Source organism: Ranitomeya variabilis, chromosome 6, assembly GCF_051348905.1.
Source record: "Ranitomeya variabilis isolate aRanVar5 chromosome 6, aRanVar5.hap1, whole genome shotgun sequence".
NCBI classification, from domain to species: domain Eukaryota; kingdom Metazoa; phylum Chordata; class Amphibia; order Anura; family Dendrobatidae; genus Ranitomeya; species Ranitomeya variabilis.
Genome location: NC_135237.1, coordinates 120,536,794 through 120,554,401, shown reverse-complemented (window position 1 = coordinate 120,554,401; position 17,608 = coordinate 120,536,794). Strand labels below are relative to the sequence as shown.

The 17,608-nt window shown below is 40.1% G+C and overlaps 1 protein-coding gene across 2 annotated transcripts in view; it reads right to left on the bottom strand.

Annotated features, from left to right (window-relative positions):
- Positions 1 to 17,608, bottom strand: part of RBMS3 (RNA binding motif single stranded interacting protein 3) — a 1,020,603-nt gene that overhangs the window by 903,807 nt on the left and 99,188 nt on the right. The gene's annotated exons all lie outside the window — the stretch shown is intronic.

Here is a 17,608-nt window from a genome sequence, read left to right as displayed (position 1 = left end):
TCACGCTCTGCAATTCTTAGGAACGGAGGCAGACGATTGCAGCGGTGACAGCCAGGCTTCTCGGAGGGGTGAGTATATACATATTTTTTATTTTTATTCTTTATTTTTTACATGAATATGGATCCCAGGGCCTGAATGAGAGTTTCCTCTCCTTCAGACCCTGGGAACATCCAGGATCGCTCCCTGCACATGCCGTACCTGGCGTATAAGACGACCCCCGACTTTTGGGACAATTTTTAGGGGTTAAAAAGTCGTCTTATGCGCTGAGAAATACGGTATTGATGGGAGTGCTTCTTTACTTTGCTACTAAAAATGCACACAATGCAACAAAAAGTAGACCCTGGAGTAGAGGTGATAAATCAATTTGCACGGCTCTGGTCTAGTGGTCATGGACGCTAAAAAGGAGCCCTGTTAAACACTTTCTAACTGCTAACTTCCAGGTTAACGCTCCTGATTAGTAGGCCCAGCTCAACATCATGTGGGTATCATGACTCAACAGTAACATTGTGAAGCACCTACAAAACAGAAGTGGAAGTCTGGTAATAACCTTTTCAAAGGGCTTCAGTCTGAATGACACGGAATACTGACATGGCCACTTGACCAGTGTCCTGCAAATTTGTTCCCTCATCTCTACCCTTTTGATATTTATTTTTCTTTTTGTACTAAATATGATTATAATGAAGTGAAGTTCCAAGCTTGGAGGAACAATGGACTTACAGTAAGGCAGTTAGCATCTGCTTGATGAAATACATGTACCGTATAATTTATGGTAAAATAATTACTACACACACGTTTTAAGAAGAGAATGTACATCATTAAAGTCCTTGCATTAAGATATTTCTTTAACATAAGAATTTGCACAAAAAATTAACAAGCCTTACTAATGTATTCCATATATTTTACTAGCATCTGTAAATTAAGATGTTTCATTAGTTTTTATTGACTTTTCCCAGAAATGGAATGTGCAAATTGAAATATAATTAGTCATTTGGGTGTCATTATAATTTTGCATTCATGTTAAGTTTGTAGAAGAAATTGTTTAATTGTAATATCTGAAAAGAGTCATATGATTGAAAAGGGTTTTCTCATAGTGTCTTCAGGAGCACACCACTCCTCATTCCTCCCAGCTTCTGGCTTGCGAGGGGCGATGGCTCCTGATGCTTGACAGCTCAGCCATGCCGCCAGCCCAAACTGTGCGCTCTCCAATGCTGCTATCTCTGCAGCATCCTGGTAGTGCAGGTGCACTAAAGCTGGCCAGATTCAGCTGTATAGCCACATTCAGAGCATTGTTTGCCAGCTGTATAGGAAAACAGCCACCACTGATAGACTGCAGAGGTAACCTGGGAACCATTGAATTGTAAACAACAGAACAAAAAAAATCCTCTCTTATTGTGAAGAGACAGGAAGTTTAATAAGGGATAGCGTGCAATTGGCCTTTTTTCATAAGAAAAATGTAATTTTACCCATTTATCAAAATGAGAAAACCTCCTTAAAGAGAACATGCCATCAGGTTTTTCCTGTATAATAAAGTACAGCCACCACCAAAGGGACTTTACAGGACATACTGCAATGCTGTAAAAAAATCCTCAATCCTTTTATTATACTTACTAGATGGAGGCCCTATGCTATTGCATCGGGAGAACGGTAATGTCACAATGGGGGCAGGCTTTCTCATTTGCTCGTTGTTGTCTTCGGTGTTGTGCCTTTGCTGCTTTCCTTTCATTGTCATTGGCATACTTTTTAGGAGGAGCCATGTTGGTGTTGATATTTGCTTTTTAAAGGGGTTTTCCCATGAACGAAAGTTCATTTTAAAAATTGTCTGTGTCTGACCATGTACACAGCATACCACATCTCCTCGACAGGGGAGAAAGCAAAAGACAATACTGACATTACAGCAGGAGATCGCAGAGGATACATTTTGTGAGGTAAAATATTGTTTAAAAATAGTCAGTGAAATATTTTACCTGACAAAATGAATCCTCTGTGAAACATGATGGCTTGACTGACTTTTAACTATGCTGCTGGATTATGACCTTTTTGGGGACACCATAAAGAATTATGCTTTAAGCCTCATTCAGATGTCAATTTTTCACTTAAATGTTCTATTTTTGTTTTCGTAAAGAGAACCCATACCTATTTTTAGTCTATCGTATTATTCATATGCCTGTAGTTTTTCTTGCGGACTCTGAGTTGGCCAAAAAATCACTAAGATATGCACATTTTTTTCTGAGTTATAGATCAAAATCACCCATTCAAGAGATGGGTCTATGAAAATAACAAACAGCGCTCAGATGTCATTCATGTGCAATATGTGTGTTGATGAAAATAGTTCCAGTTTTTCACATTTTCAAAAGTCTGAATAAGACCTTGTTCTGATAAGCAAAATATTTCACATCATGCCTCTTAACTTGTGTGATCTAGCCAATTTTAGCTAACGCAGACCTGAAAGGGTCAAAAAATCCTCTACCTTCTTCATTTTTCGTGATCTGGAGCTGGGTGAGGTCTTATTTTTTGCATGCCAAGCTGTCAATTTTATTAATACCATTTTGGTGTAGACATGATCTTTTGATTTGATTTTAATTTTATTGCAATGCAGTGGCGACAAAAAAAATTGTAATTCTGTAGTTTTGAATTTTTTTTTCATTACGCCATTTAGCTGCAGCACCAAATATGTGTATATTTGATTTTTTTTTATTGTTTTATTTTGAATGGGGCAAAAGGGGGGGTGATTTGAACTTTTCGTTTTTTATTTTTTAAAATATTTTTTACATTTTTTTTTGTAGTTTTTGCATGCTTCAATAGTCTCTATAGGAGACTAGAAGCTGCATTAATTTGATTGCCTCTGCTAGACACAGGCGATGATCGCCTGTGTGTAGCAGAAATGCTCACTTGCTATGAGCGCCAACCATGGGGCGGCAGTCTGGCAATGACAGCCATAGAGGTCTGCTACAGACCCCTGGTGGTCATGCTGACTCATCGGTGACCTGCTATCATGTGATAGGGTCACGGATGGACAGGATTAGTGACGTGCTCCCTGTATGCACTAGTTAAATGCAGCTGTCAGAGATTGACAGCAGTATTTAACTAATTAACAGCCATGGGTGGATTGCGATTCCATCAGCGGCATTTGCGGGCACATGTCAGCTCTTTAGATCAGCTGTCATGTGCCCGGAAAGGTGAGGGCTCAGCGCTGGAGCATACACCAAACAGAGGGAGTCCAACAAATGTGTACGCCACATGTCGGAAAGAGGTTAAAGTTAATAAAGACTTTTTCATCATGGGTTATGTTAGTATTCTTGTCTAAATGTTATATATCTTCATAAGGACTATATTTCCATTTTTCTGACATGTATCTTGAAATCACCTGCTTCTCTATGTAATTAAAAGGATATTCCCAATACAAGCATTTGTGGCATATCCACAGGTCATGCGCCATAAATGTTTCAAAGATGCAGGTCCTACCTCTGGGAATCAGACCTCTTTGTGCAATCTAAGAGAATGGAGGTCTGCAGATCTGACTAGAGAGGTAGCTCATGGCAAACACATTAGGGTGCGTGTACACAATGTCTTTTTCAAGCAAATCTGCTATGAAACCTGTCTGAAAAGCACCTTAAAATGCTCAACGATTGAGCCTATGCATTTTTATGTAAAAATAGCTTGCCGTGCATATGTTCCGTTTTTCATTGTTTTTTGACTGCTTTAGATTTCAAAAGAAGCAAAACGGTTAATAGAAGTGAGCTGTCCTTTTTTCTGGAGTTTTCCACTTAGAAGGTAACATTAATCAAGTACAGAAGTTTATGATATCCCGAAAAGATAGACAGAAGACTGCCGTAGTCTTTAGTGTTTTTAAAATGCCAGAAATTCCTGATATAAGTTCCCGAGCTTAAAAGACATTTTTTTACATAAACTCCAGGCAAGTCATTATATATATATATATATATATACACTCACCGGCCACTTTATTAGGTACACCATGCTAGTAACGGGTTGGACCCCCTTTTGCCTTCAGAACTGCCTCAATTCTTCGTGGCATAGATTCAACAAGGTGCTGGAAGCATTCCTCAGAGATTTTGGTCCATATTGACATGATGGCATCACACAGTTGCCGCAGATTTGTCGGCTGCACATCCCAAAGATGCTCCATACAAGGCAGGATGGATCCATGCTTTCATGTTGTTTACGCCAAATTCTGACCCTACCATCCGAATGTCGCAGCAGAAATCGAGACTCATCAGACCAAGCAACGTTTTTCCAATCTTCTACTGTCCAATTTCGATGAGCTTGTACAAATTGTAGCCTCAGTTTCCTGTTCTTAGCTGAAAGGAGTGGTACCCGGCGTGGTCTTCTGCTGCTGTAGCCCATCTGCCTCAAAGTTCGACGCACTGTGCGTTCAGAGATGCTCTTAGGCCTACCTTGGTTGTAACGGGTGGCGATTTGAGTCACTGTTGCCTTTCTATCAGTTCGAACCAGTCTGCCCATTCTGCTCTGACCTCTGGCATCAACAAGGCATTTCCGCCCACAGAACTGCCGCTCACTGGATTTTTTTTATTATTCGGACCATTCTCTGTAAACCCTAGAGATGGTTGTGCGTGAAAATCCCAGTAGATCAGCAGTTTCTGAAATACTCAGACCAGCCCTTCTGGCACCAACAACCATGCCACGTTCAAAGGCACTCAAATCACCTTTCTTCCCCATACTGATGCTCGGTTTGAACTGCAGGAGATTGTCTTGACCATGTCTACATGCCTAAATGCACTGAGTTGCCGCCATGTGATTGGCTGATTAGAAATTAAGTGTTAACAAGAAGTTGGACAGGTGTACCTAATAAAGTGGCCAGTGAGTGTATATATATATATATATATATATATATATATATACTAGATAGTGGCCCGATTCTAACATATCGGGTATTCTAGAATATGTAGGTAGTATATAGCACAGGCTACATACTATATTGCACAGTGACGTAGTATATAACACAACCGACCTAGTATATAACATAGCTACATAGTATATAACAGAGCCACGTAGTATATAACATAGCCACGTAGTGTATTGCACAGGTATGTAGTATATTGGTCAGCCACGTAGTATATAGCAGAGCAGAGCCACGTAGTATATAACATAGCTACGTAGTACTTTGTAGAGGCATGCAGTATATTGCACAGCCACGTAGTATATAACACAGTCACGTAGTGTATTGCACAGCTATGTAGTATATTGGTCAGCGACGTAGTATATAGCAGAGCCACGTAGTGTATAACATAGCCATGTAGTATATTGTAGAGGCACGTAGTATATTGCATAGCTACATAGTATATTGCACAGCCAAGTAGTATATAACAGCCACGTGGTGTATTGCACAGTCGACGTAGTATATAACAGAACCGACACATAGTATATTGTACAGCTATGTAGGATATAAAACAGAGCACATAGTATATTGCACAGCCACATTGTATATTGCACAGCCACGTTGTATATTGCACAGTCACATTGTATATTGCCCAGCTACACAGTATATAGCACAGAGATGTAGTAAATAACATAGCCCATGCAGTATATAACATAGCCCATGTAGTATATAGCAATGTGGGCACTATATGCGTGGTTAAAAAAGACTTAAAATAAAAAATAAACATATGCTCACCTTCGAAAGGCCCCTTGAAGTCCTGGCGCCTGGGTGCAGTGCATGCGGCAGCTTCCGGTCCCAGGGTTGGTATGAGCGCAGGACCTGTGATGACGTCGCGGTCACATGACAGTGATGTCATGGCAGGTCCTTCTCACATAGCATCCTTGGCACCGGAACCTGCCGCTTGCACCGCCGAGGACAGAACGCAACATCGGAAGGTTAGAATAACCTTTTTTTATTATTATTTGTAACATTAGATCTTTTTACTATTGATGCTGCATACGCAGCATCAACAGTAAAAAGTTGGTCACACAGGGTTAATAGCTGCGTTACACTGTGGTCCGTTAACGCTGGCATTAACCCTGTGTGAGCGCTCAGCGCTGACTGCAGGGCAGTAAAGCAGTGGCCATTTCGCTGCCAGACTATGGCAGCCGCTGATTGGTCATGGCAATGGTCATGGGCGTTTTGCCATGACCAATCAGCGACTTGGATTTCCATGACAGACAGAGGCCGCGACCAATAAATATCCATGACAGAGAGACAGAAAGACAGAAGGACAGACAGAAAGACAGAAGTGACCCTTAGACAATTATATAGTAGACAGTATATAATTAGATATTAACGACATCAGTAAAATCCCCACATTCCAGAAATTTTTATGCAACTGTATACTTCATAAAGTGGGTGTTGTAAAAAATATACATACTTGTTCATTGTAAAAGTCCAATTTACCAATTTAAGCCAGTTATTGCCTCCTGGATATAGCACCCTGTTACAGATACTTGTGACAAAACCATGGCTTCTACAGTATGCACCGCCAATGTATAAGCATTAGCAAGTCAGGCATCTGCGAAAAAAGGGATAATTTTTTGACCCCTTTTACAATTCAAGTTGCTTAAATAAAAAGTCTTAATACAGCAGTGTGTTGTTAAATAGGCTGTTTGCTACCACCAGTTACCTTCTATTTTTCCCTAGCCAGATAGGTTGAAGACATTAATGAAGCTGTGTTTGCAATAAAAAGCTCAAAAGAGCTTCAATACAGTCCTAGGAGCCATTACAGTATACACATATTTTCCAATTAAAGGCTTTGTAATATTGAGATTCATCGCAAGTGTGTTATTCACAAACCTAAATATTTGAAGAAAGTTTGGTGAACCTGGTTAATTTAAATTTAAAAAGATCTGTTCATCTTTAGTAATGAGTGAGAACAATACTCCACAGCACAACTGTCTATAATGAATCATATTTCAAAAAGGTATTTCAGAATCTAAGCCTCAAAAAGCAAAATGCATTGAACAGTCTAACTTTGTGAAGATTTGATCGCTTAGACATTTTCCATTTATTTAAAATCCTTCATTTTTTTCCCTACACTCGGCATAACGATTATTATTACAAACACGTCAGCCTCGGAAGACTACAGAATAAAAAAGACCATAGATAAAACATGAAAGAGATGGCGATTACAAAATCCAAAATGTTTAATGCCATGTGGTTAAAATAAAGAAAATCGACTGGAAGAAACTCAACATTTTCTCAAAGAGATTGTGAAACATTAATATTTTCTAAAATGTTACAGTCTCAGAGTACAATTAGCATATGGTAATCAATCCCAGCTAAATGTCAACTATTTTAAAGCACTTTTTGTAATATATTGGCTGGGAAAGTAGCGCAGGCAGACCTCTTCAAAAGATACTCCACACTTCATATCCCAATCTTCTCCTGCTGTGTCATAAGATGCTCAGATACAAACCTGTCTTATCTTCAAAATATAGCTTTTTTCCTGTAGACCAGGGAAGATTAAAGCAATCGCCCAAATAGTGAATTGTTCCAGGGATATAATTGAGATCATCCTTACAGCTATAGCTGTACTTACAGAAATACTAACTACAGACATCAGTAGTTCATTAAAAAAATGGTTAAAACATTATATTGACACCATAGTAATTATACATGCACCATGTTTGCGCATTAGCTATGCCAAGATTATTTAAAACCGCCTGCCAAACTTCTGCAACTAAATGTCATCCTGCCACTGTTTGACTTCAACTTCCATTTACATAATGATCTAACCACCTGAGGCTCCATGATGCAAACTTATGCAATGGGCAGGTGCATTTTAATGCTAAAATTCGGTATATTTGCTGCAAATCTATTGCAGGGGCTCAGAAGATAAACTTCCACCAGTAGCAGTGGGTATCAGCTGTAGCATACAGTTTGCACCCTGTAGACGTGGCAGGAAGTAAATGGGTCACCTGGTCTTAAACTACAAGTCTGTAGCCTTCAGACTTGTAAATCTTCACATTGTGCCCACTGCCAGTTGAGAGGATTCTCCGGTGTCGGCAAGCGAATATGTGACCATAAGTATGCAATATGTATATTCCCGGCCACATTCTGACCAGACTATTTCCGGCCTCATTCAATACATTTGCATGGAGCGAGGCCTCTCCACCATTCATTCTTTATCAGCAGTGCAGATATGAACCCATACACCCGGTTTCACCATTATCCTCGGTCTCTGGACCCTTGTCCTGCAGCTGCTGATCCATGCTTTTTCCATTTTGTTTAGTTGCAACAAAACTGGGTTAGCGTACCTCTCCCTGGTGCACCCCATGCTTTAACCAGTTAAGACCCAATTTGCGCTTTATTTGCTCTCCAGATTTTCTACTTCTATCCGATTTTTTTCACATACACATAGGCTTGAATGGGGGAGTCTCATCCGATTTTAGAAGGAAAATCATGCATGCTGCTATTTTTTCCACATGCAGACTTAATAAGTGAAAAAAACTGTTCATCTGCACTGCCCCATTGAATAACACTGGTTTAAGTGTGATCCATTTGTTAACGGTTAGCACTTGGATAAAAAATACTGCCGTGTGTACAACACTTAAGTTTGTCATTGGTGACTGGTAGTGAATTTTGCATGATGATATTTGCTTGTTGTCACCTTCATCACCAGCATATTAAGGGTTGTAATGCTGAACACACTTTATAAAGCCATTTTCCCATGTAACGTAATCGCACCTTTTTTTTCTGATGTGGTTTTTTAAGCAGAAAATCCACTCATTTTAGCAGTTGATGTAAAGTGGATGTGATTTCATGAAAATGTCCCTGTACTTTTAAAGACGCTTTTGAACGATACATTTTTTGATGCATGTTTTCCCCATAGATTTTAATGAGGAGCCTAAAAGAAGATGTAGAAAACCTAGATGCTTTCTTAAGTGCAGAATGGCAGTGTTTCTGCATTAAAGAAGCACTTCTCCCATCAAAGTTTTTATCCTCTTAATATATTGCAGTCATCACATTATATAGCACTGTGTACTTACAATTGCTTATTTTGCCTTTCTGCCTAGCTAATTCTTCTCTTTTCCAGTAACTCTATGTGGAAACATGAAGTCTCTTTTCCCTGCATTTATCATCACCTTCTTCACCTCCTGACCCAGCTGTGCCCTTCCCCTCTACCAGGGACTTTTGCAGTGACTTATTTAAGGAAAATTGACCTCATGTTTCTACATAGAGGTTAGAAGGATTTAGATAGTCAGTTTTTACTCACGTGATGTCATAGACCTAATGCAAAACAGAACAATTCACTGGGTAGAAAAGCAAATTGAGCAATTATATGTGCACAGTGCTATAATATGATTGTTATATATTAATAGGATACCAGTTTTGATGGGAGGAGTGCTTCTTTAAAATTTGCACAAGAACCCTGCATTAAATCTGCCTCAAAAATGCATCAAAAGCGCTAACTGCACTAAAAAGAAACAGCAAAAACATAGAGGAAAATAAAGTGCATTTTTGCACTTGGGAAAATGGCCTAAATGTGTAGATATACTGAGTGTCATGATTCTGAACATATTTTCAGTCTCCGGGCCCGTCCCCAGTTGTCTGTTCTCCCATGCACTGAGCAGGCTTAGATAATAGTTACTTGAGTATGTAAAGGGAATAACACAAAAGCTATAATATCTGACAGCAAAAGGCTTAATTACTTCCTTTTTGGAAATATGGATTTAGCCTTGACAACTAATTGTGGAAATACTCATTTCCAAAGCCGGCATTGTTATATTATCTCCTTAGAAGAAAACTTCAATGGCGAATTCCATCTCCATGGCAACTTGGACAAGGAACTGCGTACTACCCAGATAAGGTCTGGAGCTGGTGTTCTTCAGTATATACACAGGGTAATTAGAATACAAGCTTCAATCTATTATCTCATTAACTTTTGCAAGTTAAGAACTGAGATACATTAGCAAATCTTTAATTGTCTAAGGGCTTGTACTCAGGGCTGTTTCTCATCTGTCTGGCAAGGTTCTCTCTAGTCCCTGGCTTATATGGAACACAGCATCTTGATTCAGTAATTTTTTTGCCTATATGTTATATAAAATGTATGTCATGCTAATCTTTTCATCTATTTTTACAAATGTTCAAGCTAGATTTTGAATGCACAATAGCTTTGTATGCTAATGATAGAAGTATCATGTAAGCTGGGTTTATATGGACTTCCACTATGACAGCATGCCCGAGGTATAGTTTTCCAACAGCTATGGAGTACAGTGTTCATTTTAGGACATGATCACATATCAAAGTCAAACATCAGAAATACTCTGTCTTAAGGCCCCGTCTCACATAGCGAGATCGCTAGCGAGATCGCTGCTGAGTCACAAGTTTTGTGACGCAACAGCGACCTCCATAGCGATCTCGCTATGTGTGACACGTACCAGCGATCAGGCCCCTGCTGCGAGATCGCTGGTCGTGTCGGAATGGCCTGGACCTTTTTTTGGTCGTTGAGGCCCCGCTGACATCGCTGAATCGGTGTGTGTGACACCGATCCAGCGATGTCTTCACTGGTAACCAGGGTAAACATCGGGTTACTAAGCGCAGGGCCGCGCTTAGTAACCCGATGTTTACCCTGGTTACCAGCGTAAATGTAAAAAAAAACAAACAGTACATACTCGCCTTTCGGTGTCCAGGTCCCTTGCCGTCTGCTTCCTGCTCTCACTGACTGCCGCCGTACAGTGAGAAGTGAGAGCACAGCAGTGACGTCACCGCTGCGCTCTGCTCTCACTGTACGGCCGGATCTCAGTCAGAGCAGGAAGCAGACGGCAAAGGACCTGGACACCGAAAGGTGAGTATGTACTGTTTGTTTTTTTTGGTAACCAGGGTAAACATCGGGTTACTAAGCGCGGCCCTGCACTTAGTAACCCGATGTTTACCCTGGTTACCCGGGTGCTGCAGGGGGACTTCGGCATCGTTGAAGACAGTTTCAACGATGCCAAAGTCGTTCCCCTGATCGTTGGTCGCTGGAGAGAGCTGTCTGTGTGACAGCTCCCAAGCGACCACACAGCGACTTACCAACGATCACGGCCAGGTCATATCGCTGGTCGTGATCGTTGGTAAATCGCTTAGTGAGACGGGGCCTTTATACCTGATTCTGATACTTGATTCTGATACCTCACTTTCATATATCAAAGTCAAACATCATAAATACTTTGTCTGATACCTGAGTCTGATACCTGAGTCTGATACCTGAGTCTGATACTTGAGTCTGATACCTGAGTCTGATACTTGAGTCTGATACCTGAGTCTGATACTTGAGTTGATACTTGAGTCTGATACCTGAGTCTGATACTTGAGTCTGATACCTGAGTCTGATACCTAAGTCTGATACCTGAGTCTGATACTTGAGTCTGATACCTGAGTCTGATACTTGAGTCTGATACCTGAGTCTGATACTTGAGTTGATACTTGAGTCTGATACCTGAGTCTGATAGTTGAGTCTGATACCTGAGTCTGATACTTGAGTTGATACTTGAGTCTGATACCTGAGTCTGATACTTGAGTCTGATACTTGAGTCTGATACCTGAGTCTGATACTTGAGTTGATACTTGAGTCTGATACCTGAGTCTGATAGTTGAGTCTGATACCTGAGTCTGATACTTGAGTTGATACTTGAGTCTGATACCTGAGTCTGATACTTGAGTCTGATACCTGAGTCTGATACCTGAGTCTGATACCTGAGTCTGATACCTGACTCTGATACTTGAGTCTGATACTTGACTCTGATACTTGAGTCTGATACTTGAGTCTGATACCTGAGTCTGATACCTGAGTCTGATACATGAAACATTCAAACATCAGAATCAGAAGGTTATTTAGATTCCCTCCATACAGTATGTGAATGGTTCATCTCATAAAATTAGTACCTGGTATCACTTGAGCTTGTGGTGCAATGGTAAGGCTGACGGCTGTAGTCTCTAGACTTAGGCTGCTTTCACACATCAAGTTTTTGCTGTCAGGCACAATCCGGCAAGTTTTGAAAAAAACAGATCTGTTTCTTTTCTGCCGGATCCGTTTTTTTCTGCCGTATCCTTTTTTTCCGCAGGATCCGTTTTTTTCTGCTGGATCTGTTTTTTTTCCGCAGGATCGTTTTTTTCTGCCAGATCCGGTTTTTTCCACAGGATCCGTTTTTTCCGCCGGATCCATTTTTTTCTAAGGGAAAACAGGGAAGCTCTCTGCAGCAGTGCGTGGACGCCGGGGGACGTGACAGACTTCAAAAGGTGAGTATGTAGTGGGTTTTTTTTACTTTTACAATGGTAACCAGGGTAAATATCGGGTTACTAAGCGTGGCCCTGCACTTAGTAACCCGATGTTTACCCTAGTTACCCGGGTGCTGCAGGGGGACTTCGGCATCGTTGAAGACAGTTTCAACAATGCCGAAGTCTTTCCCCTGATCGTTGGTCGCTGGAGAGAGCTGTCTGTGTGACAGCTCCCCAGCGACCACACAACGACTTACTAACGATCACGATCCCTGGTCGTGATCATTGGTAAGTAGTTTAGTGTGACGGTACCTTTAGTTGCTCTTATCTGCACCTTCTTAAGTTCCATAATAGCTGCTGATCTTGCATACATTAAGACAGGTAACGTCCTCCAGATGCAGAAGTTAGTGGCACTAGAGAAGCGTTTTAGGTGCCATAAGGAAAACCACTATTCTGATCAACCTGGATTCTTTGGCTTGCTCCGTAGACAGTAAGGCGTTTGGTTTATATTTAATCTTTCTACTGGCTTGTACTTGGAGTCCACTGACACTCCTCCCAACTAGATAGGTACTTCTCGTCTAAGTAGCCAAAATCACAGCAAACTGGCAACAAAGGTAGGCAAAAGGGGAAACTATTCTGATCATAGTCTGAAATTGTACCATAATCTCATCGTAAAGGCTGTGAATGTTTAGCTTCATTTGGTAAAAGCAATGTGATCTTCTGGATTTGGGACCCATTGGTACTTGCGTAAAGATAGCTCTCATCCGACCAGAGAAATCATATCTGCTCTTCGTACAATTTTTTTTTATGATAAATCTAATAAAGTAATTCTGCCAATATTTTGCCTTTGCCTTTATGTGAACAAACTGGTAATCAGATATATAGCTTGCAATGGCTTAGAAATTTTGCAACAATCAAGTGGTTTAAAATGATCCAACGTGGTTGCAGCATACTGTAATATTAGAAAAAATTGTCTAGCATGTCTTCCAGTTTACACCAGACGTACAGTATCACACAGCTTAAGCCATTGTGATACAATTGGCACATTTTCTGCCTGTCCAAAGAAATATAAGAAAGCATTGATAATTGTACCCTGATATATAGATTATAGAATAACACTAAATAAAAATTAACATATTATGTAGTGTTACTATATTGTATGAACATTTCTTTATATTGCATAGTCACTCGCTATGCAACCTTTGGCTTTTATATGAAAACAATCTATAAAACTAATTTAGAATAATAAAAAGTGGAATAGCAGTTATACAGTATAGTTCAGAAGCCGAGTTCAGACATGTCGCTGATAGAACGCCCACTGAAATCAATGAAAATTTCAGCTGAAGAACACAGTCAGCCGCTCTACATTCTGATGAATGAAGGTCCGTAACCCAAGAGAAATATCACTAATTCAGTCTAATAATGATGAACTGTAGAACACATGGGAAGCAATCTGCAAAATTCATTTTATGTATCTGCCTGGCAGGATCACAGTGTGAGTGACTGAAAGATGATGGCAATTTCCAATATAATGTGAGATGGAATAAAAGGTTAAAATGTTAAAGTTAAGTGAAGATACACTAGGAGTCATAGAAAAAACAAGCAGATACTTTAATAAAATAATGAAATAAGAGAACTTGCCATAGGAGAAACTACAATACTCCCATATCGGGCAAAATGCCCTTCAGGACAGCCGCAATGCCCCCCAATGTCAACCACAATGCTCTGCACGACAAAATGCCCAGTAAAACATCTACAGTCCCTCTTGCTAGCCACAATGTACTTTATGACACAAGAGGATGAGGACTAAAATTACTTGATCCACCTTCATTGCAATGCAGAGAAGAGACGAAGGAACTATCAATAGGATGAAGAACAAAGTTTTAAATATGCCTGGAAATACATTTGTAATGTATTCACATAAAAATGCACAATCCAATATAGATAACAGGATGATATGACCTCAGTAATGACAATCACATTGTGATTGCCGGAAAACACATGATCAATGATGAATATATGCTGTTCAAGGTTTTTTTCACCTAATCTGATAGCAGCATAATGTAAGGTTCTCATGATTGCAATGATGTGTTACAAAAGGCTGCTTGTTGTAGTTTTAATAAAATTAGTGTTTTATCAGGAAGAGATTATTACTAGAGGACTAGTAAATCTATTGCCATGTAGTCCTCCATAGTCATGATCTATGTATAACCCCACCCCCTCCAATGATTGGCAGCTTTTTTCCCATTCACATTCTACACAGAAAGAATCAGTGGTGTGGGCAGGGTTATATACAGCAGCTTTCTGCCTATGCACAATGTATACAGAAATCCACCAATTGGTGGTGTGGGTGGGGTTATATAAAGCAGCTTTCTGCCTATGCACAGTGTATACAGAAATATGCCAATCAGTGGTGTGGGCGGGTTATACAGAGTTCAGCCTTCAGAGAACTGGTAGATCTGACCAGATAAAACAGGTATTTTATCAAAATTGCAGTAATCAACAAAATAAATGATATTTTGCTGAAATCAGGTTTTCATCCCCTACATCTTGCTTCTGTCAGACAGGGCACCAAAACCCTGGTGAATATTTCCCTTTAAAGATAATATGAGATGTAAAGAACTTCACAATGGACACCCACAAGCCACAATCTCCCTCTTTTCCTCCAGCCAAGCTTTTTTTCAGTTTTCAACATTAAGATCTACATGAGAGATGCAACTTAACCGCAACACCAGTCACTTACTGACAATGATCAAAGCTGGTTTCCTACTACACTCGAATTGTGCAGTATCTGTATACTAAGTGTGAGCAGATACTGTATGTACAAGAGAAATATAGGTGACAGTCAGCACTTGATTTATAGCTCTGGCGCCAAGGCTTAACAAGTGAATGACAGCAATCAGAACCATAACATTAAAACACAAGTGAATGTTTCCTGATATTCTTAGATCATTATAACCATCACTAGTAATCATTTATAGAGTTTGCTAAAAAACACATGAAGGACTCCCAGACTATGAGAAATAAGATTCTCTGGTCTGATGAGTTGAAGATAGGCATTTTTGGTGATAAATTATAATTCTAAGTGGTATGTGTGGAGAAAACCAGGCACTGCTCATCACCTGCCCAATACAATCTCAACAGTGAAACATGGTGGTGGCAGCATCATGCTATGGGGGTGTTATCCTGGATGAAAACCTCTTCCAGAGTGCTCTGGACCTCAGACTTGGCCGAAGGTTCACCTTCCAATAAGACAAAGACCCTAATCACACAGCTAAAATAACAAAGGAGTGGCTTCAGAACAATTCTGTGACCATTCATAACTGGCCCAGCCAGAGCCCTGACCTATTGGGTTTACCCAATTGAGCATCTCTGGAGAGACCTGAAAATGGCTGTCCACCAATGTTCACCATCCAACCTGACGGAACTGGAGAGGATCTGCAAGGAAGAATGGCAGAGGATCCCCAAATCCAGGTGTGAAAAACTTGTTGCATCATTTCCAAGAAGACTCATGGCTGTACTAGCTCAAAGGGTGCTCCTACTCAATACTGAGCAAAGGATCTGAATACTTATGAACATGTGATATTTCAGTCTTTCTTTTTTATTAAATGTGCAAAAATTTCTACATTTCTGTTTTTTTCAGTCAAGATGGGGTGCAGAGTGCTCATTAATGTGAAAAAAAATGAGTTTTTTTGAAATTACCAAATGGCTGCAATCAAACAAAGAGTGAAAAATATAAAGGGGTCTGAATACTTTTAATACCCACTGTATGTGCAACTGTACAGTAGTCACAGGAACATCAAACTGCTTGGAGACGGTCTTATAACTTTACCCTTTAACATGTTTGTCTATAATTTTCTTTCTAATCTCCTGAGACAACTTTCCTTTGCTTCCTTTGGTCCATGTTGAGTGTGATACACACCATGTCACCAAACAGCACAGTGAGTATCTGTAGCCCTATATATAGGCCCACTCACTGATTCCAAGATTGTAGATGCTGGGAAAGGTTAGAGAAGCCCAGCACCTGTACACTGCAGGACTTTACTCTGCCCTTAACAGGGCAGATAAGTACGCCTGCGCAGGAGCGCGATGCCGAGCAGACTGGATGATGCAGGGACGCATCATCCTCACAAACCAAGAGGGAGGACGGCGATCGTAAGAAGCTAGGAAGCACCAGACCAAGAAGAGCGACACCCCTCGGACTGAACCTCCCCACAGGTGAGTATAATAAAAGAAGAATAATTATAGAATGCTGTATATCAGCCCTGATAAGCGATGGCCGCATCTCATATCGGCCAAACCTGGTGACAGGTTCCCTATAATTTTGGTTGCTATAGCATTTATAAAGCATGGGCAGCACGGTGGCGCAGTGGTTAGCACAGCAGCCTTGCAGCGCTGGAGTCCTGGGTTCAAACCCCACCAAGGACAACATCTGCAAAGAGTTTGTATGTTCTCTCCGTGTTTGCGTGGGTTTCCTCCAGGTACTCCGGTTTCCTCCCACATTCCAAAGACATACTGATAGGGAATTTAGATTGTGAGCCCCAACAGGGACAGTGATGATAATGTGTGCAAACTGTAAAGCGCTGCGGAATATGTTAGCGCTATATAAAAATAAAGATTATTATTATAAAGCTTTTTAAGTGAATGATTAAAGGCAATATGTCAGATAATAGTACAGTTTACCCTTTTCATAATATCAATAACAGTGTTGAAGGAATTCCCATAGATTTACTGCACATGAAAGGAACATGATAAAGGAATACGTCTTTGAAGACACAATGCACATACCCTTAACTCAATTTCCAATACACTGTTATTGTTATGGATGATTGAGAACAAAAATATGTTATGCCCATATTTCAGTACTCTGAACTGAAATCATGCCAACCCCAGTTAGGAAACAATTTCCCGACACAGTGAACGTCTGATTTAATTGTGATATATCTTTCCCAGACATCTTTCTCTTAAAGCCTTAATGATCTTTTACTTTGTTTGGTATTTTTTGACAACTTGATTGCAGCTTTTTCTTCAGCTCAATTCATATGTGATTTGCACAGAAGAGAGTATTGAAAGGTAATGCATTGCTCGCTCCACGATTACCAAGTAATGGATATGTTTTTCTATTTATGTAGAGGCAGATATTTTTTTTCAACGTAAAGCCTCTAGATCAAAAATTCACTTAATAACTGGAAGGATATGTTAAGTATCCTCAGAAGCAATTTACAGCCACTACATTACAATACTTCAATTTGAAAGAACGAACAAGAAAAAGATCATGCCCACATGCAAGGAACACCCCCGAACATATATAATATCAAAAATATATACTTTTTATTGACAATTGACCTCAAAAACTGCATGTACATGCATGCAAAGAACGATACCACAGAACATTAAAAACATTTAAAATTGCAACAAATGCAAAAACAACATGCCTATGCT